This window comes from Echeneis naucrates, chromosome 24 (assembly GCF_900963305.1).
Source record: "Echeneis naucrates chromosome 24, fEcheNa1.1, whole genome shotgun sequence".
Taxonomy (NCBI): Eukaryota; Metazoa; Chordata; class Actinopteri; order Carangiformes; family Echeneidae; genus Echeneis; species Echeneis naucrates.
In genome coordinates this window covers 17,852,031-17,879,237 of record NC_042534.1, presented here as the reverse complement: position 1 = coordinate 17,879,237, position 27,207 = coordinate 17,852,031, and the positions used below count along the sequence as shown (strand labels likewise).

At 40.7% G+C, this 27,207-nt stretch overlaps 1 protein-coding gene across 3 annotated transcripts in view; it reads right to left on the bottom strand.

Annotated features, from left to right (window-relative positions):
- fynb (FYN proto-oncogene, Src family tyrosine kinase b) overlaps positions 1–27,207 on the bottom strand; it is a 71,544-nt gene that overhangs the window by 41,322 nt on the left and 3,015 nt on the right. For 2 of the 3 annotated variants that reach the window (XM_029496769.1, XM_029496771.1), the window contains exon 2: positions 15,561–15,629. The exons of the other annotated variant lie outside the window; for it this stretch is intronic. The gene's annotated coding sequence lies outside the window, so the exon portion shown is untranslated. The remainder of the gene's footprint in view (positions 1–15,560; positions 15,630–27,207) is intronic. 3 annotated transcript variants of the gene reach the window in all.

Here is a 27,207-nt window from a genome sequence, read left to right as displayed (position 1 = left end):
GGGGGAGGGAAGGAAGTGGAAATGAACAATGGGCAGGGGAAGAAAGCAGAGAGAGGACAAGGAGGCAGAAATGGGCGGGAAGAGAAGCTGTGAGTGATGAAATGATAAACAAGGAGAAAGGAGTGGGTGCTAATGATGGTCTCTGTGTTGCACACTATGCCTCCTTTTCTGTGAGGGAAGCGTCATCATTGCACATAAAGCATGCTACCCTGCCAGTGTTATGACACATCCTGCAGTGGGAGGAGCCCTGTGCCAGTCACACACACACAAACACACAGCCATGTTGAGGCATATAAACCAACCACTGCTCAGATATACGCACATGCTGCAAGTGTGAGGGGATTTTTCAAGTTAACACTAGTTTGATAGCTAGCATACACTTTGAATAAAGATGGACTTCACAGTGGGCTGCTTCACCATCACTATGTTAGAAGTATCTGGCTGAACTCCTGGCTTCTTGAAAAATCAAGTAGACATTTGTAAGGCCAAGACTTCTTGGTTTCTGGTGAACATCAAGTACCTGCTCACTCACAAAGAAACAATAAAGAAGTGGTGCAACACATCTGTATAACAAGAAGTCTAATAGTGAGGAGTTTCCATTCAGTCTGTCACCAACACCGCAACACCCTCAGGTGTGGTGTGGGCTAGAGCCAACCCCTTCTGACATGAGGGCAGGGTTCATCTTCCTGTTACAGAGCTGGTATGTTGGTGACAATGCCTGCCACTGAAGCGCTGAACAATGATACCCAAGTGAGAACTTTGCTGTACACAATAATAAACACTTACACACATTGTGTCATACTTTATAAAGTATCTAAATATGTCACTAAAGAAGTAACGCTGAATACAAGTACAGACACTCTCCAAAATATGAAAGAGTTACGATCTGAAGGACCATTTCTATCCTGAATTATTCGCAAGTTGTTTGTTAGGAACAGATCAGAGCAGAACTGTGATGTTGGGGTGCTGCATGGTGTGGGTAGCAGTAAAATTCGTTGTAGGCAGAAGAAGCACACAGAGCAAAATTTCAGCTCATGGTCAGCAAGGGGAGCATTCCAAACACAATTTTAACTTGTGGCTCTGTCTGATCGTATCTTTGAATGTTGATAAGTAGAGTAGTGACTGTATGCAGTTTTTGGTAGGAGACTCATTGAGGCAGTTTCTGAATCATAGCATGGGATCACAGTGGTTCCCTGGCATGTAACAGAGGACAAATCGCTGAGATGAGAGCCCTGCTGCAGCAGCTGTGGTCCCTGCCTCACCGAATACTCTAACATGCAGCTTTACCATGATAAGAGAGAGCAATCTCTTAAGAATGAGGCGAGTGAAGGAATACACAACTGACCAGGGACAGCTACTGAGAGGAAGAGAGGGAAAACTCGGGCTGGGCTATTTTTAGTTGGCCTGAAAACTGAAATGGCTGTGTTACAACTGTAAATGAAGTATGACCTCAGAATAATGTCAGTAAAGGAGAGAAAGGTGGAGTAATGAGTAATGAGTGAGGCATACACATAAACACATTAATTGTCATTAAAATCCAGAATACTACAAAATATGGGAGCAGCAACTAGTTTCCCCAAGGTCAGCATGGAAGAGTTGGCCTTTAGTAAGCAGTCTGTGATGTGTGTATTCATTTTGCCTCAAAGAAGCTGTGTGGTGCATAGTGCACAAAGTGAGGATGACTGAAGATGCTCGTGCCTCCTTCATGTAATTTTTTATTTATTTTTTTTAATCACAGAATTTATTCACCTTTTATCAACCACAGTGTGGGCTCTTCAGTCTGCACAGGTTGCTTCTCAGAATGGAGGTGATACAAGTCTTAGTGGCTGTAAAAAGCCAGAAAGCACACAGTTTATTTACTATTATTATTATAGCACCAGCACTGTGGGAGCTGGAGGTAGATGTCAGAGGATACCTGATGATGCTTGGAGATGGGTTGGGAGACGTTGAAACTATAGGGATGAAAACCATAGCTGCTTAAACAATTAGTTGAACAAATCAGTGGCTTATCAATAGGAAAAGAACTGTTGACAGTTTTGATGACAGACTAATTAAATGTTTGGTGTCTGAACTGTGGCTGATCCAACAGACCAGGTCTCTGCTCTGACAATATTTAGCTCACCTGTAAATGTAGTATATGTTACAAGACTGTGACAGCAGTATTGGCCGGTTGCAGACTTCCAAGCCATAATGCATCTGCAGTTTTGTGAAATTCAGCAATTCACTGTGATATCAAAGTGGCCAGGATTTTGGTTGGAGCTGTAGTGTGAACTCATCTTAACAATATTATCACCGTCTCTTGAGAAATGTTTAGACTGAAATACAAGCACAAGCAAAAACAGGACTTAAGATGTAGTGACAAGGTGATCAGATGAATTGATAAACACAAGAAGTACCAGGGCAAACATCTGCCATCATGTTATTATGCATATAACATTTGAGTGTTCTTGCTTAGACTAGACTACTGTAAGTCATTACCATCAGAAATACAAACAAATCTCTGAAAGGCTTTCAGTTGATTCTGCACAAATATTAACAGGAACTAGAGGAATAGATCACATTTCTCCTGTGCTTGTTTCTCTTCCTTGGCTCCCAGTAAAATTCTGTTTAGAATTTAAAATTATTCTGGTAACATATAAAGCTCTCAATGAGCAACCTCCATGATATCTCAGAGTTAGCTCTCAGAGAGCTCAGCGCTCATAGTTCTTTACTGTCCTAGTAGGCCACACCCTTCTCTCTAGATGGAGGTTTACTTGTGGTTCCTAAAGTCTCCAAGAGTAAATCTGGAGGCAACAATTCAACAACAATTCCAGTGTTGTAGCTTTCGAGATCAGGCTTAACACCTTCCTTTATGACAAAGCCTACAGTTAAAAATGTAAGGTTTAATTACTTTTTATTTTAGATGTGCTACTATAGACCTAGTTAGCAAAGCAGCATAGTGGTTAGTGCCGCCCAACAATAAGAAGATCTTGAGTTCCGTGTGTCTGTGTGGGCTTCCTCCCACCGTCCAAAGACATTACCCGGTGACTCTAAATTGCTTGTAGGTCTGCATGTGAGTGTGAGTGATTGTTCGTCTTTGCTTATCTGATAAGCCACTGTTTGGCCCTGTGATGGACTGGCGACCTGTCCAGGGTGTACCCCGCCCTCGCCCAGAACGTTGGCTGGGATTGGCTCCAATACAACCCCGTGACCCAGAAACAGAAAAGTGCTAGAATATGGATGGATGGATGGATGCTATAGGCCTAGACTGCTGCCAGTTTCACTGAGAACCCCAACTCTTCCTCCCTCTCTTTGTCTCTCTCTCCCTCACCCATCCATGTACATTATATCATTACATGTCTCTGACTTTGTTTCGTCCCGTAGTCTGTGTTTTGTCCCTCCTGTTCTACAGATGCTGAATCATCTCCACCCAGTACCTGCTGCGGAAAGAGCTGCCTTTAGTTATCATGACACACTGCTACTCACTTCCCATTATAACCTTTTCTTCTCCTCTACTGCTAATATTTACTAGTGCACATTTAGTTCTACCAGGTTGCAATCACTGCATGTGTTTTCTGTATGCTTTGTTTGTATTTTCCATGACATCTTCTCTGTTCTTTTTCTTTCTCCATTCCTCAACCGAGTCCCCTCTCCTCTCCTTCACGCTAACTCTCACAGTATCTCTCTCTAACTACCTCTGCTTCTCTCTCTGCCTCCCCCCATCTCTCCCTCTCTCAACCGAACCAGATAGCTGCCCTCCCTGAGCCTGGTTCTGCTACTTCAAGTAAGATTTTCCTTGCCAATGTCACCAAGTTCTTGCTCTTGGAAGGATGTGATAGGTATGTTTAACAACTCCATAAAGAGTTTGGTCTAGACCTGCTCTATGTATATGTGCCTTCATGTAACTTTGTTATGATTTGGCACTGTATAAATAAATTTGACCTGATTTGATTTACTATATTTACATTCATAAAATCTGGCTCACTTTTTACTTTTAAACCATACTCAATCATGTAACAAGACAACATAGCAGTGGTTAAAATTTGCTGATATCAGAAAGAAAACATGACAATCCTGATGGTCTTTTTAAAGGAGGGATTCAGACTGCTGTTCACTAGCACTATGTGCTACCTGCTGGCCCACACACATGTGCCCATGCCCATGCGCAGACACACACACACACACACACACACACTATCCTCACTTTAGCATCATTTAGATGAATTAGAAATCCACTGTCTTTGTGTCCTGAACAGCACTCTTTTGAACATTATGATAAATACCTTTTGATTATTTTGAACTGCATTATACACCTCTAGCAAACACCTTTGACCCTGCACTTTAAAGAGAAAAGATATTTTGGAGCTTATCTGTTGCAAATGTGTAAATTATTCAGGTCAATATGTGCAGGCCAATACTCCATATATGCTATATGTCTTTTTATGGTGAGGCAAAAAAAAAAAAAAAAAAAAAAGTTCCAGATGCTCTGTGGATTATGTGCGCCTTGTGGTCTGGTTCAGTTTTATTGGACCAAGGGAAGAAGGACAAAAAGGAGAAAGTAAAGGAGAAGGCTGGTGACCCTTCATGAAAATACCTTCAAAGTTACAAAGATGTCAGCCTGAGGTGCAAACTGGAGCGAGCTGCTTGATGTGAGCCCTGAAGATGTGTGCTGACAGCTGACCTTCTGTTGATAATGCAGCTGTGCCTAGGACCTGACCTAGCAGCTGCCCCCTCCCACCACACTTGTTCCTTCCCCTGGCTTTGGATGAATCAACACCAACACAACACTGTGCCTCTGCTCTCCTGAGTTGAATATTCTTCCTCTCCTATAGGGAAACTGTCAATTATCTCCGAAATTAATTCCATTGCTTTGCTTCTGTGCTATGAGGCAGGACGTCAAACCTTTTCAATTTAACATCAAATAAATTTGCTTATGTAATTTTCTCCTTCACAGTATAAATGCTATGACAGTGAAAATAACAAGCGTCCTCTGATATAAAATTTTTCTTGCTGTTTCAGTTCAAAGAGTAAACAAGTCTATTATATTTATACATTTATAGGGTTCACCTGTCATTCAGCCCACTGTGACATCAACCATTGGTTCTGATTGCATTCTTATTTTAATTAAACATTTTTTGATACCTGAAGAAGCCATACTTGGAGTAGAAGGTGGAGCTGAGGAGGAGTGGAGGTTGGATCTGACCTGCTTTGGGCTCTGTCCTGCTTGTGTGATACGGTCTATCAATCACAAAGTAAACACGCTGTATAACATCTCCTGTTTTATGGTCTTTTTCCCCTAAAATGCAGATCTGAAAAGCAGATTTAACTTCCTTCCAGAGCCATCCACATTAAATAAACAGTCTTTCTGTAGCGGAAAGTACCTGAGATCTCATCTTTACATGCATGGAGTGCAGCCCATAGACTATAAACTATACTCCACAGCACAATTACCAAACACAACATGAACGGCAAAGAAACAAAACAGAGCTGTCTTTAGATTTCAGTTGTTTGGTGCAGCAACTGTCTGTAGATGTGCAGGTGTGAAGAACAGTCCCAGGCAGAGAGTGATTCGTCCAACTGCAGGATGTGGTTAAGCTTCAAACTGTGTTAAGTTTCCATCCACCTCAGTGAGATCAATGTTGCTGGAGAGCTGTGTAATAACATGGTCCAACCCGCAAAGGCTGAAAATAAGCACTAATTTCTTCCACTGGCAGGAAAGCAGATCTGCTGATGAAGTGACTTAGAGCTGAGTCCATCACTCACTCACACCCACTCTCTGTATTTCATCACAGGTTTTGCACAGTGGCTTGGTTGACCTGAAATCAAGGGCGCACACAGACTCATGTTGCTTGTCATCCTCCCAACGCCACCTCTGTACAACCTTGAATAGCATGAGTCAAAAACAGAACTGGACTCCCACTTCCATAGGGAATTATGGACTCTGCATTAAGCAGGAGGAATAGGTCTGATGCCACACTGTGCTCTGCTTTGCATCTGAACTGCCCATAGCTATCTTTTACATAAACCTAGTTTCTTTCATGTCACCCTACACACTAACACTGATTGCTCCTGTGCTAACAGGAACTGCAACCTCTTTGTTGTTATTTTCCAAGCCTTTAATATTTGGTAGGATAGGCCTAATTAGTAAAGTTGTAAGTATACCCACTTGGTATGTGGGAGACAGGGGTTCAGCCCCAGCCATAAGGTGCCCACTAGTGGTACTCTTGTGCCGGTCTCAAGCCGGAGATGGGAGAGTTGTGTCAGGAAGGAGGAAGAGCAACTAGTGTAAAACTGTAGCCAAATCAATTGCTCTGAAAATTTGAATCCACATGAAAAGTGCCCAAACCACTCAATAAGCCCACAGTTCAAACGTTTGACTGACATGGAGGTTCACATATATGAACAGACAAACAGACTGACAGATATATGTATATATAAAATGGGAAAGACTCCAGAGAGACCCCGGCATATAAAGCTGTTGGTCATTTTGCCTTAATTCCAGAACAAGACAGAGGAAGAGGGAAGCAGAGAGATAGAGGAGGTGAGTGTGCCAGAAAATTGCTGAGTCTTACTCACCATTCCATCAGAACACTTCCAAACCTTCTCCTAATTTCCTCCAAATTTCCTTCTACCCACCCTCTTATCTCCCCAAAACCTTTTTCCATCGTCCCCTTGGTCTCCTCCAAACTTCCTCCCATCCTCTCCCTGATCTCCTCGTAACTTACTCTTAACCTTGGACTCTCCTTAAATTTTGTTTGTTTGATTTACCTGTTTTCTTTTTAATCTCAATCTCTTTTAAAGAAATGCTGCTCACATTACATTCGTATTGACACAAAGTAAACAACTGAAGAGCAGAACATTAAAAATCAAACTACACTTAAGTGAGTAAAGGACAGAGGCTGAGGCTCAGACGGTGACATCACACTTGGCCTTCAGCTGCAGGATTTACCTCTAAGCAGAGGCACAGACGCCCATGGAACAAATAAAGAATTTGAGTTCAATTTGACTAAATGGATGATCAGATTCATTCTGCAGAAAGAAAGGAATTCTCCTCAACTAAGCTCTTTGGCAGAAACTTACATGGATTCTCAAAAAAGTTTAATATTTCAACTATTATTATTATCATTAGTATTCTTGATAATAAACATATTTATAGGATAGGAATCATAATAATCTAATATAATGGAAAATAAGTAAGGTCTTCTAAGGTTTAAAAGGGTTTTACATTGCTGCTATAATGCATAATATTTGTAGTTTCAATGATTAATGGACTAAACTAAAGCATTTCTCCATACAATATAAGTCTCATGCATACTGTACTTTGACACCAGACACACACACACACACACACTCACACACCAAGTAATTTGGAGATTCCGTCTCTTGCAAAGTTCAAAATGTAGTCTGAAGGATCCAGGAATAAAACTGCTGACCGGTGTTTTCCTTTAATAATGTTTTGTAAATTTGTCTTGGCGTTTGTAAAAGTGTTTCACGTTTTGTTAATTCGTTTTCCACAATGTAAATTTGTCTCAACCTTTGTAAAAGTGTTTCAGATTTTGTAGCACTAATTCCTGTGAGGATGCTCATTAAGCCTCTGACTCAGTCCCTGGAGGCCCAAAGGCCGGTATACAGCCACAGACCAACAGCCACCCCCCTTATCACCCCTCTCACTATAATCAAAACCACATCGACACTAAACCTCTAGCATGTGGAGTGCTGATGGAAACTGCAGCCAGTTATTGACAGTCCAGACTGCCCCAAGCACAGGAAGCTAGTGGAACATCAAAAGTGCACTCTTCTTTGCGCTGTTGCTGGCACTATTTAACCGCACTGAACCACATGACCACCTCCAGCCACAGCATTAGTAAATAACACAATGATGACAAAGCTGAGCAGGAGCAGAGTCAAAGAGATGTTTATGTGGTGACTTTAAATAAATGAAATTCTGTGAAGTGATTTTTCGACCTGACTGGATTTAGAGGCTTTTTTCAGAGGACTATATATTTGTATTATTATTATTGTTTAAACTGTTGGTTGTTGCCGCTTGTCCGTATACACACATTCATGTCAACTAAAATGACCAGGGAGATACAGTTGGGAAAAAATGCAAATTTACATTTTCGTCTTCTATGCCATTCAGTATGGTGGCCTTAACATTTAATCAGCATGCAACTGGAGAGCAGGCTGATCACACTTGGAATACACAGATAATCAATAAAGGATAATATAAATTTACACCTAATCTTCAGTAAGAAGATGTTGCAGAGAGGAGGAGAAATGTTGGGAGCAGTTGCTGAGTATGGCAGTCTGAAGTCCATCCAGACATTTGTCTGCTGCAGCAGATATGTTGAGGATGGGCAAGGGAAGCAGGATGAGGTTATGGTTATAGGATTGGGTTAGGGTTATTGTACCATTTGCACAGTATGCTCTCTCACTTACATACACTACAACATATATTTACACAAACACAAACACACATCCTGTGAGCAGCAAAACAACATGGTGCAGCCAACGTGTTGGTGCTGAATAGAAACAGTCTCGAAAGTTTAAACCATTTAAACCATTACTTCCTCAGTAAAACAAACACAAGCAGAGGGTTCTCCCAACCCAAAGGCTTTTACTACGGGTGGCCCTACACAGACGACATTTAATGGAGATCATTAAAATGTTGTGGATGCTACATGTTACCTGTTTTTATTTTTACGAATTTATTGATTGAAGAGGCTTTTGCTAAGCAAGTTGCTGACAGCTAGGTCTGAATGAGACACTGATTGTCTGCGGCATCACCGACTGAAGCCAATAGGTGTGTCTGATGTGGAAATGTGACTCTGACTGTCACTAGTAAAGAACACACATGAGTAAAGCAGCATTGCTCCAGCTAAAGGGTCAGACTGATCTCAAGCTAACTTTGTTCACAAGTGTATTCACTGCAGTGTTACACATGGACACTCACATCATCGTCAGGGTTTGTTAGAAAGAGTTCATTTTAGTTTAAGGAGAACAAAAGGGTGAAAAGGGGGAGAGATAGAGAGAGAGAGAGGAGTGCTCAGTGCTTCCCCCAACAGTCTAAGCCTATAGCAGCACAGCTAAAGAGTAGATGAACTGTAACTTTTTTAACTATAAGCTGTCACACAGAAAAGTTTTAAGCCTGGTCTTGAAAATTGCGAAAGAGTCCACCCCCTAGACCGATACTGCTGGAAGATACTGCTGATAACTGAAAGTTCTGCCTCCTGATTTTCTCTAGAGAGTGGAGTGGCCTACTAGTACAGTAAGGAACTATGACCTCTCTTGAGATACGATGGAGGCTGCTCATTAAGAGCTTTGTACTTTGGGAGAAGGATTTTAAATTCTATTCTGAATTTTACCAGCAGCCAATGAAAAGCAGCTTAAAACAGGAGAGAGATGATTTATTTTCCTAGTTCCTGTTAATATTAATGCAGCAGTATTCTGAATCAACTGAAGGCCTTTCAGAGATTTGTTTGGACATACAGATAGTAATGAGTTACAGTAGTCCAGCCTAGAAGTTACAAATGTATGGACTAGTTTTTCTGCATCATCCTGAGAGAGGATGTTTCTGATTTCGTTTCTCAGGTGGAAGAAAGCTGCCCTACTGCCTTGTTTTATGTGAGGGACAAAGGACATGTTCTGGTTAAAAGTTACTCCAAGGTTTCTTACAGTGGAGCTGGAAGCCAAAGTAATACCATCCAGACTGATTAGATGATTAGATAGGGTTTCTGAGGTGCTTAAGGCCAAGTACATTGATTGATCAGGCTCGTCTTGCGTCCCAGCAACAACCAATGGATCAGCCTTCTTAATCCAAAGCCACTTTATGTCTTTCTCTGCAGCTTTGCTTGCAGATTGAATAGCTTTCATCTTGGCCACACCTGTAACGCTCCACGTGAGAACTTTGCAGAGTGAGCATCTTGCAAAGCCTCTACAGATGACTTCTATTGGCTCATAGGATGTCCTCCAACCTCCAGCAGTCCCTGCACTTCTCCAGTTTCTGGTACTTAGAGTGTTTTCTCCGATTGTCTTTCTCAATGGGCTCTTCTGCAGTAAATAGGCTGAACTTACTTAGCATTTCCTTTATCTTATTCATTACTCCAGGCTTTTCAATAAAAGCCACACTTACTCTTTCTCTCTCTCACACACACACACACACACGAACAAACATGCACACATGCAGACATTCATATACCTTTTACTCCCCTCATATTGTTTTTTTTTTTTTTATCACATTCACACAGTAATGCTACAGTGGGCAATCAATTACAGCTTCATTGTCCACTATTTACAGTACACAATGTTGATGCTTGTCACACTGATTGGTCCTGGTTTTGGTGCATAATGTGAAATCCCTCTCATTGATGAACTGTTTCAGCTCTGTTTCATGCACTGAAACTGTGGTGAAATAAGACCTCCCTTCACCTCCACTATTGCATGACCCAAACGTCCCTACAGTCACACTTCTGACAACTCAATTCTTCAGTTCTTAAAAAGAAAGAGGTTTTCTGCACATGTCCCTGCAGAAGATCAGTTCCTGGTTCCTGTTCTCTATAATATCAGTGTAAGACAATCTTTCAGCCAGAGGTTACGCTACACTTTTTTCATTGTCATTGTCATTTTGACGGACAATTTTTGTTTATTAATTATAATAAAGATATAGTCAATAGCATTAATTTTTCATTTATTCGTTTTTAATGCAAATTCAATTAGAACAAGCTAAATGATACACTTACAAAGGTATGAGAGAAAACATTCATCATGTCAACACCACCATTTCCCCGCAGTGACATTGGTGGCCACTAAAAACACCAACTGTGGCCATAAGCGTAAATGAACAACACGGTATTACAAAATTAAATACTTGCAATTAAAATATGAACAAACTTTGCAAGAAATCAGCTGAATTAATTCAGTGGCCTGAACTCAGTCTCATTCACGCCTTCCTCCTATTGCACATGGAGTGAAACAGGGTGCCAGCTAGCGTGTAATGTGTCAAATGAGGTTGCTGCAGAGGCGATTGCCATGCAATTTTGTACCTTTGCATTGGACAGACAGCTTCTCATGGCTGTTTTGATATTGTTCTGAAGTAATTGCAATCTGTCAAAATGACAGATGGCCTTCACATTTGTCCGTCAAATCATAAAAAAATCCGCCAATGATGAAGAATTCTCGGTAAAATCAACCCTTACTTTCAGCCAACCACACCTACTCTGAGACCTCCTGCAATTTAAGCCTGAAGGATAAAAGGAAATACAGTGATAACATTGTCGTAAACATTGTGATGATGTTAACATAGAAATACTGAATCATGCTTATAGCTTAGGGCTGCTCAGTCCTGTTATATACCACTGTACAAGCTGACATGTCCAGGCTCCATCTGACAGACAAATATTATAGTTATCTTATTCCATCAATACAGTACATTTTATTGGCTTCAACATGGCACACAAAATGGCTCCAACACAATTAACCCAAATTAAATTGTAATTGTAATATGGCTGTTTACCACATCCAAAATGCACAATCATATATATATATATATATATATATATATAGACATTGTGACATACACATCTATCCAGATGTAAAAGGAACAAAACTCATTGTCAATCCTCATTTTAAACGTTTATCTGTAAAAATAGTATGAAAAAACAAAGCAAAACAACCACATCATTCTAAATTGCAAGCACATATTGCAAAACCTGCATTTTTTATGCACATCATGGAGGCCTGTTTTCTACTTCTTTGGCATCATAGTTGTAACTTTTGTAGCTTCCTGTAACAAGTTGACTTCTCTTTGACCTCCATCATTGTCCCTCTTTTGACAGCTGTGAATGTGTATGGCTGCAGTTGCAACGTAAATCCAGACGGAAAACAGATCATAAAGCATGTGATTGACAGACTGTCCCACACAATCACAATCAGGAACACAGAGCAGGTCAGATCCAGCCCTCAGTTTACCTCAGCCCCACCTTCATCTTTCTTATGGTCCCCTCCCCCCCAAAAAAAACAAAAGACAATTGGCTGACAGTGAAATTACAACATACTGCAACAATTTGAAGGCTTGAGTGAAGTGTTTTTAAAGTTAGCAGTGACATCTCAGAACAGTTTCATTGGGTTCAAACATGATGGAGAGATCAATGAAAATGTTTCTTTTCCGATTTCTTCGCATCTATGCTATGTGTTTATTGCACATGTTCACATCTAAATGCTGGGAAAAATGTAATTTAAATGTTAGTACTAGGATCCCGTCTCTGACAATCTTTGCTCCCTATGTTTAACAAAGAGCTCTTTTCCTTACTAAAATGTGATAAGTAATTCATTGTATAATAAAGCATTCAAAGTATTCTGCAACATCAATAAATCAACTGAAGGTGAGTTTTTCAACCTTAAGCATGTTTACATGAGCAGCCCCTGAATACCAAAGTAGTCCCTGCAAGAGGGAAGCGACAGGGAGGGTGAAATCCCAGGATGCTTTGCACCACAGCAGCACATTGATGACATCTCTCAGTTGGGTCGAACAGTGCTGCTATTGCGGCTGCTGCAGCTAATTCACTAATGTTTCAGCTTCCTCTAATGCAACCCCTGACAGGAGTGATGTTGAGGATGAGAGGAAGCTCTGCTCAGAAATTGCTGGTGATGTGACATCGTAACATAACGTAACGTAAAGAACATCCTGTGAGAGCTGTGGTGGATACGTTAGTTTACAGCCCTAATCCTGAACAGATCCCTTAATTAGGCTGAGAAGCTAGAGTAAAAACACCACCAGATGTTTCAAACTATGCTAACTTGTTTTAATTAAAAGCACCATTTCGACTGACTGCTGCCATAGTTATTATCATGGAGGTAACAAGCAAAGAGAGGGCCAACACTCAGGGCAGCAAAAAGCAAACATGTATGTGTTTGTCTCATGGCTGTAGATGATTCCAGCAATGAATATCAATGTCTGGATAACAAGAGGATAATTATCTCTGTGCTTTTTAGCTCCTCTTCAGGCATAGTGGAGAAGCTTGCAGAGAGAAGGATGAAAGCATAATTGGAATCAGTGAGTCATTTTCTTTTCCACACCAGCCTACAACACTAACCACCGAGAGAGCATAGAAGCACATGCTCACACTCTTACACACGCTCACATCCGCTCACTGATCTAACATTCTTGATGTGCTACCACTGCAGCTTTGCAGGGCATCTTCTGACGCCCATCGCCTTCTGTCTCCCATGTCACAGCCACTTCATATGCTGAGAGCCTCTTCTTAAAAATGCAGACTCACAATAACACTGCTTGTCACCCAATCTGCCCTGTGAGCTCCACTGCTGAGCAGATACACATGCACAGGCAGCGCAGAGCAAACTGAAGTGAACATGAAAAAAGAAGGTATTGCAGGTGCAGTGATGGCTGAGCCTGCCTGCCTCTCTTCATCGCCTGGATGGGTAGAGTTTGTTAGCGATTCAAGAGGAGGAAGCTGCCTCTAACCTGGCAAGACATCTTATTGGCTTCCAAACAGGTTGTACCAACCAAGTCCTGCATTGTCTCTCCAGAAAATACCCACAAAACCACAGATACAGTGGGCGTAATAAGTATTAAACACACCAACATGCTTTTTGGTAAATATATTTCCAGTGACGGCATTTACACTGCAATTTTCACCAGACTTTGGTATTTACTCAGAACTTCATGCATATAAATAACTTCAAACATCAATTCAGTCCATAGATAAAGATATATGTAATAAAGTGGACAAAAACGGGAAAAAGTATTGAACATGACAAATGAAACTTATTACTGCAAATCTAGAGGAGGAGGTCTGATTTTCAGCTGTCACCATGAGTAATAAAAGAAATGAAAAAACCTACATGAAGTCTTTTCCCTGTTCCCATGACAGGAACCATGAGGTTTAAATCTAAGAACAGAGGAAGGTGTAGCTTTTAGTGAATTAATGCAGGTGATCAGTGTATGTGTCAATGTCAATCAGAGCTGGAGCCAATAAATACCTATGTGTATTTCAGAGTCATGTGTGCCGGGTCTGATGCTGTAGCCTGATGTTAGTTGGTCTTAGCAGGCTTTTGACCATTGGAAAAGAGGCTATAGTTCAAAAAACTCAAAATACCTGTGGGATATTTAAGGATTCTGCACTTATCTCACGGGTCCATTTTAACTGAGGGGATTACCTGGAATGCTTGACTGAGCTTTCATTAATCTGTTAGCTAAACCATGCTGAATTCCTACTTTGAGAATTAACATGTTCACTTCCTCACTCATTCAAATCTTGAACTATGTTATCCTAAAGAACCTAAAGTTTCTAAATGGTGTGTGTATGTAGAAACAAAAGTAAAAGATGTCAAAAGAAAGTTATGTTAGTCAGTTTGAATAACAATCTAGCTCTCAACCAAGCTTATCCGGATGATACATTAGGGTATTGTAGCAACTGAGCACCAGCTGAGATGTGCGTTGCATTGTCATCACATTAAGTCCTCCAGCAAAGTAAGGACCCATTTTACTGCAGCATTGCAGCTTAAAGATGGAAGCCGCAGAAACAGACACCTGCATGAGGTCACATATGGAGTACACAGAAAGGAAAACAAGCTGTATTATGGGTCTTCCACAAGACAAAACTTTACCTTGGCAATTTACCTGAAAATCTAAAAAAAAAAAAAAAAAAAAAAAAAAAAATAAGACAAATACCTTTTGTCAATATTTTTGGCTGTGGCAAAGAAAGCCATAACACAGAAATGTTATGGGAAATGTTATGAAGACGTTTCTATCAAATCAGGCTGGACACAAATCATAATTGACATTTACGAAATGGAAAGACTGACGTTTTCTATCTGGCTTGCTACAGAGAAATGTAAAAAATATTGGGAGAAATGGGTAAAAATTTTGATGCCAAGAAAGATGTAACTTTATTATTACTTTTTTTCTTCTTCTTTTCTTTTTATGTAAAATTGTAAACAAAAACTTTAAATATGTGAACTGTGTACCTTATATACTTCTATGCATGCCACCTGAATGCTCTGTTTCTTTATGTTGAAGTCTGCTGTTCTGTTCTTGTGTCTTATAAAAAAGGATATAATTTGAAAAAATTAAGTAAAAAAAAACAAACAAAACGCTATATTATGGGTCAACTTGTAGCAATATACATGTACAGATCCAGTGAATCCGCCCCCCCAAACCCCTCCAAAAACACACTAGGTGGCGATTTCCTTTTATGAGGGTTCTGTACATAGCAGCACAGTATAGAGAAGTCAGTCCATGTTGATGTACCACAGGTATGTGCATGTACTAAAGACAGCAGCTCAGGCAACAGCCTCAGAGAGTGATGGCCAGCTGGTGGGTAATGTATGTCTCTTAGCTTCAATGAATTTGTATGTTCTCTGTGCTGCTCTGCTTTTCACCCACATGCATTTGAACATATGAAAATCCTCCAGGATGAGCATGTGTTACCTTCCACCTATCTGCTGTCAGTGGTTTTTTCTCAAATGTAGATGTGTGGAAACACACCTAAATTCATCTACAAGTGTGTTTGTGTGCGTGGTTACATCTGTGTGCGAGTCCAGTGGAGTTCAGAGTTTCATACCTCTGGTTTTCAGTGTATCAGGATCTTTATTTCTTCCACATTGCTTTGTGCGTCACCAAAACAGAGGCCCTGCAGGGACAGATGCTCAATTATTAATTGTCCCATTCAATAAAACATGAGTATCAACTGTATGTGCCAACTGCCATTTTTCACCTTATCCCTTCATTAAATAGGTCTTGCCAATCTTTCAGCTTTGGGATGATGCCTGTGAGTCTTTATTTCAGTAGTTTACAGTAATATTTATTAGACATTATGTACATTACATCGGAGGAAAAAAAAAAGGAAATCTATCCATTTGGACCATTTTTCTTTCTTCTTCCAAATTGTTAGACAATGATAATGAACACTACACCACTACATGAGACACCTGCCATGGTTAATGATTAATACAGTGAAGGGTCTGAATTTGAAGTAGTCTACATAATCTTAGAGATATTATAATGTACATTACCATATATCTTCCAGATTATAAACCGCTACTTTTTTCACACCCTGCGGCTTGAACAACAATACGGCTAATTTATGGATTTTTACGGGTAACGAGCTTCATGCCGCCAATACATTTAGTGTCACATCAGCCCAATGAAATTACCCAACAGGTCACAGTGGACCAATTAAATTGTTTGAATTAAATTAAACGCACCTACACTAAATTCTTCAGATCAGTCATTTATTTTGCACTTCATGCAAACACCCTAATCGTGGAAAACACATGAAGCAATGCATATGATGCAGCTTTCATGTTAAAGTCGATCGATCTGGCGAAAAGGCGAAATCTTTGTGTAACATAATTCTTGCCATATGCCATTTCCTCCCATATATCTGACACCTGCGGCTTATAAATAAGTGTGGCCTATATATGTACAAAACAGTTTCTCTTTAAATTTAGCAGGTGCGGCTTATATTCAGGTGCACTCTATAGTCCAGAAATTACGGTACATGAATCATTGTTTAATTGAAATTCTTCCCATACACAGTCCTGCCCATGTTTTTCTTGCTACTTACAATTTTAATTTCATTTATACATCCTTATCCAGCGGACAGCAGCGGCGGCATAGTGGTTAACGCTGTTGCCCCACAACAAGAAGGTTGCGGGTTCTGTTCTGGGCCTGGGCCCTTTCTGTGCAGAGTTTGCATGTTCTCCCCATGCTTGCGTAGGTTTCCTCCAGGTACTCCAGTTTCTTCCCACCATCAAAAAGAAATGCATGTTTAGGTGGATTGGTGACTCTAAATTGCCCATAGGTTTGAGTGTGAAGGGCTGTTTATATGTTGGTCCTGTGATGGACTACACTACACTAACCCTACACTATCCCTAACCCTCACCCAATGTGAGCTGGAATTGGCTCCAGCACCCCCTGTGACCTGGAAATGGGTAAGCGGCAGAAGAAAAGTGAGTGAGTGATCCCTGTCCATCGTGATTACATACTATATGTAAGAAAAAATTGAAGCAACATTTACAACATAATGCTGGATCAGGTTACAGGAAATATAAAGAGCATTCACAAGTTTAAATTATTCCTAACACTGTACTGCACTGTACAGTGTCACCACTGAACTGTAGTGCAGTGGTGACAGCAAGTCACAATAAGACATTTTGGAGGTATGTTGTCCAGGCTGCTCTGGCACTCTGACTTCATCTGAAACAGTTCGGAGAGTCTTCAGTGACATTGGCATATATATTAAGAGCTTTGTAAATCTTTTTAAACAGTGGCGATATAAGTTCTCATGTTTTTTATGTCTTCTCCTTCTGTGATTTTTCAGTTGTTTTTTTTTTTTGGGTCTACCTTCAACAATTCCTACATCAGAAAACTTTTAGGACCGTGAGTAGGGAACAAAAGTCCAAAGCAAAACCAAAAAAGTGTTTTCTGATGCTCAACATGGTACTTTAATCTCCACCAGGCGTTGATAAACTGTACAGAAGCTGCCAGCTCTTTGACTGACAGCAGAACACAGTGCGGCCATTGTATGAAACAGGGTCAAGGTTAACTGCATAGTGCGTCTCCTAACTGCCTTCTCTTTGCAAAAGCGCACTGCCTCTGCTGGAAAATATGGTCCAACTCATTAGCTGCAGCTCAGACTTTATTTATTTATTTTGACCTGTCCTGTTAATCAGCTGAGGCAGGCCTTATGAATGCTCCTGGTGTCTTGTTGTGCTGAAACACTGTTACTGAAGGAGTCTGACATACTCCTCCTGTCACCAACTGCATTTAACTTTATTAGCAATGGTACTGGTTTGATAAAGCTACCGGGCTGAGGCTCGAGAGTGGATAGACAGAGAGAACAGTAACAGGATAGGAAAGACAGGAGGGGGGGGGTAAAAAACAACAACAACAGCAACGCTATTAACATGGGGAAGACGGAGGGGGGGGCAGGTTGTGCACCTTGTATATATGCAAGTGTATATATGTATATGTATCTACGGTTTGCCGTTGGATGCTGTGGGTAGCTGACTCTAGCTGATGAGGGGGGCCGGAACAACACACTCCTGACCTGGGATAGCAGGCAGGTCAGGACCAAGCCACCTGGGCACCCAGCAACCCCAAGACCACAGGCAGCCCCAGGTCTAACCCATGCAAGGACACAAAGAATAACATGGGAGAAGCGACCAAACACTCGGAGGCAGCCCACAGAGAGACAAAGTATTGAAAGGACCCCAGGCCAGTTGGGTGCACCCCACACAGCCCCAGCCTAAGGCCAGGGGCACAGAGCTCTCCGGCCAGGTCCCCTGCAAGGGCCCCATGCCCCGACTGGGCGAGACACGGCCCACCACAGCCCACACCTCACCCTAGCTGCCTCCCCATCCCAACATGGGTGTAGAACACACGTTGTGTGTGGGAGTGTAGATGGGATGGTGTGGATGACTGGGATGCAATTGAAAATGGGGGAGGTAGGTATGGCATGGGAGCTGAAGATATTCCAAAAATTTGTTTTTGTTAATAGCATATGTGATTTTGTCTTAGAGGATATGCTGTAAATGTTTTATCCCTTTATAAACCCATACTGAAAAATGTATTTTTTTTTATTTTGCAGCTGTGACGGTTGATAGTGGGACTGATAAAGGGCAGATAAGAGATTTGGATTTGTTCAATATCGAGCCACGCTTGGTCTAATCAGTTTGGCTCAATCCATTTTAGCATGTGTTGTAATCTATTGGCCAAGTAGTAATTGTAAAAGTTTGGTAATTCCAAACCACTATGGTCTTTACTCGTTTGTAAAGTCTTTAAGCTTTCCAGAGAAATTTGGACATGTTAGAGTCTAGTGATTTGAACCAAGTCAAAGCAGCGTGGACTTTTAAAGATCAGTTTTGATAATCTAATCTCAGTGGTTTCACTGAGTATTCGTGGAGTGGTGCAAACGCAACAAATGTATGCAGCCTCAATGACATGATGCAACTATTTGCTCTTCAACAGCAGACACCTACATAGAAAACTGCTGCCAGTAGTGGTTTTTGTTTGTTGGGGACTGTTAGATGTTATTTCCTGTTATTGCCACTATTAATCCACCACTGAACAATTTGTCTAATTTAAGTGAACTGTTTTATATGCACATGGAAAATACAGGGGAAACGGTGCATGATGGGAAACAACTTGAGAACTATATTTTGTGTGTGCTTCTTTTTTAATCTGTTAATACAGATGATTATCCTCAAGTCTTTACACTTTCCCTACATACTGTATATTACCAACTGGTATCATGACATTACTGAAACACTGCTTGTCCACACACTCAAACAAATCTGACTACTCTGGCTACAAGCATCATTCTCCCTGAGTAACAGCTGCCTGGCGGAGGTGAAGAGGCAGAAGTGGCCTTACTTCCTCTGAGCAGATCATAAAGAGGACAACCCCAAGAGTGGAAATAACAAAGACAAAAACTGAGTTGATGAGAACAGGATGAGAAAGGGCCTGTTTTGATCTTCTTTTTTTTCATGCGCTATAAATGACATCATACCAGGTTGGAAAGTGAGTGGTGTTTCAATGTGCAGGAAAAAAAGAACATGGGATAGTGTTCATGTTTATTTTAGAGTCTAGCCTTAAAATACTCCAGCTGGCCTCAGTGTGTGAGTCAAACATGTGATTTAAGTTGTCTTTACAGGCACTAAATTGCCATTTGGCATCCCCACATGTCTGTGGACTCCACTTCCTCTCCTCCACTCAGCCTGTTGGCCCAGGCAGCCATGGTGACAGGCTCCTAACGGACAGCAGACCTGGAAGGAGAGCTGAGTCTGTCTTTTCATCAGCAGCCCCTCTAATAAAACATAATGGCAGCAGAGCCGTTGGGCGAGTCTTTCAACCATACTGAGCTGTCACATGACTTGCAGATGCACAATGGGTTCAGTCAATGCTTGCTGCTTGGTTACTGGGATAGATCAGTGGGCTCCTTAACTGGCCTGACTCACAGCAGGAACCACACAGAAGGTACCAGGACGGCAGGAGCCAAACTATGCAGCCAGAGTTTAGGCAGAAAATTAGGGTTTTGTTGACTTTTATTATGCTGCATTTCCTTCCAGGATACTCGCTGCCAACGCCATACACTGTATGAATCCATCAGAGCAACTGCCAACCCCTGACTGATGGCCTGGACAGGCTGCAATATATTCTGACAGTCTGTTCTGATTTCCAGAATCTCTTATTATATCCTAATCAATTATTTGACAAATATTTTACCACTGATTCACTGATGCATTTGTTTGAAAAAATGCCTGATAAAAGTCTGCCATGTCCATGGTGATTCAGAGGTTTTATTTAATCTGCCCACCTGTCCAAAAAGGGGGTCAACTGCTAAGTTTTTCTGGCCAAAACCTATACTGATCACTAGTAACTACAAACTTTCATTTCTCTGAGCGATAATGTTTCATTTGCTTAAGCATTTGTAAAATGCTTCCATTGCTTTACTTTTATCTATGCTTTATCCAGAGGCTTTACGTTTTGGTTCAATGGACAAAATAAGACAACTCTGGGTCCCTATTAGGAAGTACAGCTTTGGCACATTCCTTCATCTTCTACTGCTTATCCGTTTCTGGGTCACAGGGGGTGCTGGAGCAAATCCCAGCTCACATTGGGCAAGGGCGAGGTACAGCCTAGTGAGGTTGCCAGTCCATCAAAGGGCAAATATACATAAACACACAGAGACCAACAACCACTCACACTCATTCCTACAGACAATTTAGGATAATCAATTAACTTAAACATGCATGTGTTTGGATGGTGGGAGAAAATCAGAGTAGCCAGAGGAAACCCATGCAAGTACGGGGAGAACATGCACATAAATTCTTATTGTGGGGCAACATTGCTAACCATTATACTGCCGTGCTGCCAGAAAATTATTGCTGGTTCCAGCACTAGTCAAAAGTGTTGCCTTTCTTTCGCAGTTAGACGACTAACAAAAAAAGAGAGACTGAAATAGGGGAGACTGTTTAATTGATAACATATATGAGAAGACCAAAAATGATAGAATTTTAGGGTATATATCCACGCTCCACATGCCTTACCAGATTCCTGTCACATTCATATCCCTATAAATAGATACAAAGAGAATTCCAGTAAACTTATTTTTTGGAATAAAAGCTGTGAACAGGCTGTGTCTTTTGAAATGGATACACACTTGGTGAAAGATTCTCATTCAAGTCAACAGCTTTTTCCTCCATGGTTACTTGCCAAACAGCGAGTCAATGGCACCCCACCATCTTTGCCGTTTCAATGATAGCTGCATTACCAAAGCTTACAGCTGCAGGCTACAGCGTTCGCGTGGATTTAAACCAATGTTACAGTAGTGGTAATATATTAGCTGCCTGTACTGCCTTCATGAAGTTTCTGGTGAAGATAAGACAGACTACAACACTAATTAAATATTTAACCTTTTTATCCCCATTCCCATGAGCCCTGACAGATGTGATTTGGTTGACAGGTCAGGACTGTCAGTCAAAAACTGCAAAGAAAAATTGATTAAATTGGACAATTATTCACAAAGCAGATTAGACCTCCAAGCTCTAACCACACTAACTACATCTAATGAAACCACTGCTTATTATTCCAAAGTGAGACATCCAACTACAATAACATGATTGCTTTCAATGCATTTGATGGTACAATTTGAAAATGTACCTTTCTGACTATATGCTTCACTGTAAGCTAAATAAATAAATACACATGGAGAATGATCAAGTGTCAACCCACTGTGACTTCACCCATTGGTTTGTGGGCTGCTGTTCAGCCTCAAATTAGCAATTTGTCTGTTGCCATCTAGGTGAGTGAGTGAGTGCTGGATCCAATCTGGTATACACTATCCAGATTTGGTGGTACAGTTCATCAATCACATAGTGGCCATGTCTTGAATGCATATCGTGTCTTGTGTTGTTGTATTGAAGAACACTTCAAACTAGAGACTGAGGCCCACAGGTCTGATTTTGGGAACTTGCTTGCACTCATCAATTCAAAGCCCACGAACACCATAAACCATAGACCATGAACTCTACTACAGACTAGGTAAACATCTACTGAGTGAATAAATCAAGTGATATGTAGGAAAAAATTCCAATAGACTTCAATACAATCTGACTTCTTTTTACAACCATTGTAAGCACCCACTGATAGTAATTAATTTGATAAAATCTCTCTTTAACATTGGCTTAACTTTTCAGATGCTGAGTCTACATCCAATTTTCTAGACAATATATGAGAAGGATAAAAGTAAGCAAAGTAGTGCTGACAAGGTATCAGTGGACAAACTAAGAAAACTGAACAGTAGGAGAGTTTTTAAGCTTTAAGACACAATCAAATGTTTCATGCAAATGGTCTGACTCTTTTACAGGAACAACAACCTCAGAAAAACAAACCAAACACATTTGTGTTATCAATCAGCCCAGCTCCTAATAGCTCTCTACAGAGTCATTGTGTCTGTAACTGTTTGTCTCAGTACAAACATACAAGCAGTAAAACGTTTTATTTATTTATTTATTTTTTTAAATTGAAAATCTTTATATGCACTGGTGACCTGTCCAGGGTGTACCCTGCCCTTGCCTGGAACGTTGGCTGGGATTGGCTCTAGCACCCATCGCGACCCGGAAATGGAAAAGCGGTAGAAGATGGATGTTTTTATGCCGTTAGCGCTGTTTCCCCACAATAAGAAGGTTGTGGGTTCGGTTCCTGGGCCTGGGGCCTTTCTATGAGGAGTTTGCATGTTCTCCCCGTGTCTGTGTGGGTTTCCTCCCACCGTCCAAAGACATGCATGTCTAGGATGGATCTTTTTATGCTTGCTAATTTGGGTGATGATGGACTGCTATGTGTTTTTCAGCAGGCCATCAGCAGTACTGGAAATTAAAGCAACTCTGGCCCCAACTAGTATGCTTAACTTTTAAACTTCTGTGACTCAAACTTTCTAATGCCATTCTTAAGAACAAAATTCTATCAGTGTTGTTTATATGTACCTATTGGAGGATCTGATAAATGAAAGCAAACAAACAAAAAAAACAAAAAACAAAAACAAACTGATTCAGTTTCTGGGTGGTTGTGTGCCTTCTCCAGGCCTGATCAAAACATACACACAAAATGGCCACAGAGGGAACAATACCCCTGACTTAGTGGGTTATTTAACCTGTCACAGTGTCCTTAAGATAAACCCTTGTGACTTTGCCAACAGGAGTTTAACCTTGTTGTTGTCACAGCCCTCTGAAGGGGGCCCGTGGAAGGCCCCGTGCTAACATGATGCCACAGACCTGGATGAGAAATCATTTCCTTTGTCAGTATCTGGCAGTTGCATCAGCAATGCGGAGATGATGCTCTACTATCAAAGTGAGATGGGAGTATAATACAAAGGCAGACATGAAGCAGAGTTAGGGGACGGTGTACTGCAGTGGAATCTGACCATAACAGATTCTGTCTGATATACAAATAATATCTCAGCTTTACAAAAACAGCAAAGTTGTGTATGAAGCAAAATCAGCAAATACCTACCTTGAAATTCATGATAACTATGAAGCATAGTGATGTCTGCATGCAGATTTAGCCACATGCAGCACAAATGGGCTTTGTTGAGACTGAATCTAGCCTTTGTAACTCACACATGACATGAGACACAGCTGGAAATCAGCAAATTAATTGAGCATTAAAAATGCTTTCAGCCATTAACATACATACAGAGGGTACATTTGTTTTCCCCTAGAAATACAATCACGTCTTTCTGCATGCCACCATAGTAAGCATATCATTAATAAATAATGAAGCTTAGTGAGACGAATTGCCTGTCTTGCTTGTCACTTCAGCAAGGAGAACAACATCCACAAGATTGCTACTTGCATGTCAGGCAGCCAGAGAGTCTTAAGATGATGTAATGTTCACTTGCCTTTTAAACTGATCATCAGCATGCAGCTTTTCCACTTACACAAACTCTCATATCACATAACTCACATGTGAAGCTATGAACATTAATGCTCATCAGAGTCATGCGGAGGCTGTAAGATGTGAACTACTGATGAATCATTCATAACTGGATAGAGACAAACAAACCTATGCTAAACATATTAGAAACAATCAGTATCACATTTAAGTCTGATTAAAATTTTGCATTAAATCCCAAATTGAATTTACAGATAACTGGTGAACCTATTGAACAAGTAAGGAGAGCTAAGCACCTTGGTCTGGCTTAACAGCTCACCGACCTGGTCTTACCATGTTCACAACACTATCTCAATGATGGGCAGAACAGCTTTGCTGCTGTTACAGTGACCAAAATCCAACTGCCTGAAAAATGGGCACATACAGGGCCATATGCTCATGGCAATGGCTTCTGAGTGAAATTTGTTTTATTAGAGGAAAGGGGTGTTCTATAAGAAACTTGTTACATGTTAAAGATAAATGAATTTATTTGATTATTAGATGTTGTTTCAGGTTTAATCTAATGGGTTTGGTAGACCTGAGTTTTTATTATTTTCTATTTATTTGATCTCCGTCTTATTTGTCACAGTTTCAGTCCTTTCATTATAACTAAAGCAGTTCTGTGCTTTGTTGGTCAGGCCTACCTGTTGACAGACTTCTTTTCTGAACTTGCACACTGGCATAGTGATGCACCTTTTCTAACAACTTTATGCCAAACCTTAGCATAGTCCTCTTTACAATAGCGGAGAAAATCACACTTTATCACTTTATTTATATCAATCCTAAAGGCATATGAAAACTGCCTCCTTATCGTTGTAGACCTTTGTCATGTTCTACCAGCACCCATACCACCAGACCTGAACCAAAGGGGATGCTTTTGGTGCAGTCATGGCTTGGAATATTGCTTTCTTCTTTTGTGGCTCTCAAATGTGAAATGAGCTGCAAGACATTTTTGCATTAAATGCCCTCCATACTGTAAACACCTTTAAAGTAGTTTGTAATCTGTTTATGGAAACATGTAGATGTTTCAAACTCACTGAATTTGATACAACTGCTATGGCTCTGTCTTCCTACTGTGTCTTTCCCTCTGTTAATTTGTACAAAGTATAAAAACATTGTCCTATTTGGTCAATACAAAAATACAGTGAAAACTTTCCATTAGTTTCCTGATATTGCACCTGAGCTTGCTGCTCAGACACGTGCATGACACTGACTCTACCACTGCCAGTCCACTGCTTCTCCAGCAGAATAACCTCTTAGGTTGGGTGGTGGTTGGCAGAATTGAAAGCTTTTTGCTTGATTCATTCAGTGGAAAGGTTTTAAATACACCAAGGTGCTCCAATGCACTATTGAACTGATAAATAAAGGCAAATTGGAGTTGAGAGCTAAATGGAACTGGAGAGATTAAGGAAAAAAGTGAGAGAATTAAAAATAGAAAATGTTGAGCAGGATATGAGAGAAAGATGCATGGACTGGTACTCTCATGCTTTGCCTGTGCTCAAGATGTAAATGAACAACTGTGATTATGTTCAGACAAAAATAAACCACACTTGATGTCCAGTAACCGACTGCATATTTGGAGCCAACATACACATAAGCAAACACAAGAGACGAGCTGCAGCAAGCCGAATAGGGGGCTAAAAAGGGATTCTGCGCAATGCGAACAGCATGACTTCCAACAACTGCTGCTAATTGAATTCCTTTGAAGATCACCCTTAAGATGGACATCTCCTTGGCAAAGTTTTGACAGGCTCTCATGCAAATGTATTGCTTTCACACATCAATTCTTCCCATTGTGTGATTGCAACCAGACTCCAGCGGCAGGCACTCGGCGCCAAAACTTCCCTATCTTAAATAAAGTGAATGGATTGTATCAAATGTTGAATAATACAGTTGAGAAAGCTCTGCCTCTCTAATTAGTAGCAAAAAAAGAGAACTGATAGCGAGATGCAGGAGGGATGGCCGGCAGTCAGAGGCGATCATATGATTTGTAGCTCTGCTCTCACGTGTCAGCATTAAGCATTATGTCCCCACAAGCTCTTCATACCCTGCATTTATTTGTGCCTCAACATTTATTCATTTGTAACAATAACTTCATTTGAGCCTGCGAGTCTGTCACAACTCAGAGAGACAGAGAGAGAAAGAAACAGAGTTCCTCCTGCTCTGGAAGCGTGACACAATGGACCACATTGTTGTAGCGCCTCTCTGACCTCTGAGGTTCTGGCATGATGCTGAGATTAGAGGAGAGTATGACTGTACTCCCATCCTTTAACACATGAGCTGGGCCATCAGACCCACTGCAAGCCCCATGTGATGACTCAGCTGAGACTGTTGTTAATGAGACCATAGTGGTGGCAGTGACTGTTGAATGGTGAATTAATAAGAACATGAAGCTCTGAGCTAATCAAATATATATCCAAGGCGGAACACACTGTACATTAATTGCATACAGCATTTCCTCCACTCTGCTGCGATCCTAGCAGAATACAATAGAATATATCTCCATTTGAACAAGTAAAGTACAGTACAGGCACATTTGTTGTACATTTCTCAGATTTGGCTTTGTTAAGTGAAGGTTAAGGATGAGGTCCAAATAATAGAAGCTATATACAAATATGCATCATGAGTAAAATACATCCACATTAATAAATATTGAAAAGACCACACCTTTGCATATACTTTATTCCAGATGTTCAATTAATCCAAATATAATTTAGATAATGCTCATGCATTCATTATCTATGTTAAAAGGCCAACATATACACACACTCAACCATCCATACTCATATTCAGGGGCTGCTGATATCTGATCAGAGGCCTTTCGGATACTAGGATCATAGTCTCACTAAATAATTATCTTCAGTTTAGCCCCTAGTTATGACTTGACTAAATTTTAAGTTCCATGAAAATGAGCCAACAGCTGATGATGATGAAGACCATAGGGCGTTGTTGAAAGTCCAAAAAAATGTAGTTTAATGTATAAAAAGTTAATAGTTGGTACAGAGGCTTATCATGATTTACAACACTAGCTCTGAATTTACATTGACGCCATAGCCAATCCCAGCTCACGTGCATGGCAGAGTCAACACTTAGAAACAGACATAGACGGCCAACCACTCACACTCAATTTAGAGTTACAGTACCAACTAACCTAGACATGCGTGTCTTTGAACTGTGGGTGTGTGTGCATACTTTATGCAAACCCACAACTTCTTACTGTGAGGCAACAGTGCTAACTGCTATGCTGCCATTTACACCTTCATTAAGGTTGATAT